The sequence below is a fragment of the Bactrocera tryoni genome, chromosome 5 (assembly GCF_016617805.1).
Source record: "Bactrocera tryoni isolate S06 chromosome 5, CSIRO_BtryS06_freeze2, whole genome shotgun sequence".
Lineage (NCBI taxonomy): Eukaryota > Metazoa > Arthropoda > Insecta > Diptera > Tephritidae > Bactrocera > Bactrocera tryoni.
In genome coordinates this window covers 13,033,403-13,036,539 of record NC_052503.1, presented here as the reverse complement: position 1 = coordinate 13,036,539, position 3,137 = coordinate 13,033,403, and positions in this window count along the sequence as shown.

Here is a 3,137-nt window from a genome sequence, read left to right as displayed (position 1 = left end):
AAAGTGGGTGCCTAGGCAGCTGAAGTTAAATTATGTTACAAAGCTTCTCACTTTGTTGCCGCTGGTGATTTAATTACGTTGCACAAGTGTTTACCTTGATAAGCGTGCATGTATGCCACATACAACAACACACTTAAGCTTGTGAGCTTATACGAGTATGCCGTGTGTGTGTGCCACAACAATAGTACTTGACGCTGCTGCATTTTTTGCACGCTTTGTAGTCGCTTTTAATGGCATTTTTGCGCGCTTACCAACTGACATTGCGCAAGTATGTGGCAAATAGAATAAAGTTAAATGGAAATTTTAATTGCATTGCATTTCATCTTATTTGCTAGAATTTTTCCACTATCCACTTTCCACGCGCGCAGCAATTGCATTTGTGTGTTAGTGTTAGTGGATGCTTGAACTCTCAACTCTGAATGCCAGTTGCCACACTTTCATTTGCTTTAGCAAATATATAATTTGCGCTTCAATTTAAGTGAAATTCGTTTAAACTCAACCCGAAATGAACGTACTAACGGACTGAATGAATAACTGCAGTTGCTCGTAGCTGCTAAATGTGTTCTGGAGTCATTAAATGCTTTCAAATGAAATGAGTGCAAAGCGCAAAGTCAATGAGTTTCTGGGGCAAACGTGATTTTACACAACGCAAATATATATATATATATGCACTTACACTCACACACACACATATGTATATACATGGATACATAGTATATGCAAGCATATAAGCATAATGGATGTACGTGCAACACATATGTAAGTCAACATGCGCTGTGTTGCAAGTGCAGCTGAAGAACACAAATAAAAACACAGACACACGCGCACACGTCGCATACAGAAAAGTCAAAAAAAGAGTAAAATAATATTCGCACCAAATCAGAAACTTTTTACTTAAACTTTTTTGGCACGTTTTTACTATGTTGCAAGTGCCGATTTGTGTTGTAAACCAGGCACATACTTAGCGCATACACATGTAGCGCACGCGAGTCACACATAGCTACATTTAAATACATACTTACATATATGCAAGCAGTCATGTCCGTTTGTCTGTGTGGCAAAGTATTTGCAACATATTTCCAACAAAGTTTTTAACTTGCAACGCGTAGTGAGCGTGCAAAAATGTGGCCATTCAGCCAGTCAGACACACAGACAGACAGACAGATAACCAAACAACCCAATTTCATTGAACACTTTTAAAGCTGCCTGCAGTCGCTGGAAAAAAGCCACATAATGCTCGCTGAACGAGCGCGTAATAGGGCTGCCACAGAGTAGGCATTTGCGGTAATTCATGATAATGGTTATTGTGTATTTAAAGTGGCGGTCAAAGTGGTTGCCTTCTTCGCATAAGGCGGTGTTAATTGCAACGGAAACTATTGACCTGATTTCTGATTTATGCAAAAACAAAAAAAAAAGTGCATGGATAAATATGTGGCGATATATATGCAGGTACATAAATACATATGTAGTAATGCCTTTTGTTTCGTATTCCATTATATGCAGTGTGAAGTTGTTTTCATAAATACTTGAATCGTGTTAAAAAGTTAGACTGAAGGATTAAAGGTTTCTACGAAGGGAGAAAATCGTAAAAGTGAATGGAACCCTGGTAAAGAAATTTGATTGAAAATGGCAATATACATATGTCCAACTAGCGTATTAATATAAGAGTCCTAGATTTGATCTCTTTAATCCTCTTATGGTATATGGCAGGTCCTTCCCAAATGCTAAAAAATCTACTGTGAGACTATTTGCTTCAGCAGCCTGTTTCATTTTAACGTCAAATCCAATCGGTCGAATAACCTAACATTATACTGAATTTTCTGAGATTGAGTGGATAGAAAGTGTAGTACAAAATCTGAAAATAAGACGCTGATTACCAAAGAAAGGTTAAACATCATGAGAACATGACAATTCACTATCGAAAAACTGCGTCAGTGTCAGTGATAAAAATTCCTTAATTGTTGAAAGTGCTATCATTGAAGTGAAATTTAGTTACTTTTTAATCTCGATAGCATAATACAAAACTGAATTATCAAAATAAAGTTCCTCTATGGAAAACTCTTTTATCCTGACAAAATATTTCCACCAAATTTGGCTTGCATCATTATCCAAAATAATATTATTATAATAATAGGTTGTCAAAAAAGTCTTGCGGTATTTTCGCTAGTTGGCGCTGAAAAAGCGCATTAATTTCCTAATTTTCGTCAATCACGAGCCTTTTTGAGCGATTGTCAAATTGTGCGGAATCCAACGAGAACAAACCCTTTTTACGGCCAGGTGTTCATGCAATATCGAATGTATGCTGGTGGGAGAAATGCATAGGCATGCCTCTATCTGAAGGTATGTTACATGACGGTCTTGCATTATCAGTTCACGTACGGCATCGATGTTTTCTGGCACACAACGGCTGTTTTGGACGACTGCTTCACGGAATTCGTCTTTGGGCGAGCGTCGGCCACGATTGAATTCGTTGTACCAGTTTTTCACAGTGCGATAGGATGGTGCTTCATAGCCATACAAAGCATTTAGTTCATCGATGCACTCTTGTCGTGATAATCCACGTCCAAAGTTGCGAAAATTAATTGCACGAAAATGTTCACGAGTTAATTCCATTTTTTGGCCGAGATAAATAAATAAAACAATTCACGATTAAATGACAAAACGTTCTGAGTGATGTTATGCTAAAATGTCAAACTTTCCAATGGAAATGTCAGATTGCACCTGGCAACACTTAGTATATTAGCATGTTACCAGTACTACGACGATAAGGCAAAAATGCATCTCAAGCCGCCAATAAAATTTGTGCAGTTTATGGACCCGATACAGTTTCCATTTCCACCGCACAACGATGGTTTCAATGTTTTCGTTCTGGTGTAGGGGTGGTCGAAGATGCGCCACGCTCCGGAAGGCCTGTCGTCGAAAATTGCGATAAAATCGCTGAATTAGTCGGAAGAGACCGGCATGGCGCGCGCCACGGCATCGGCACAGAGCTGGAATCATGAGTCATCAAAAGTGTTTCAATTTCAAGAATTTCAATATTCAACTAAAAAGCCACCGCAAGACTTTTTTGGCAGCCAATATAGTAGTGATCCATTCTGACCAATTTCTTTGAAAATGGTAGTATTATTTTGGTAATT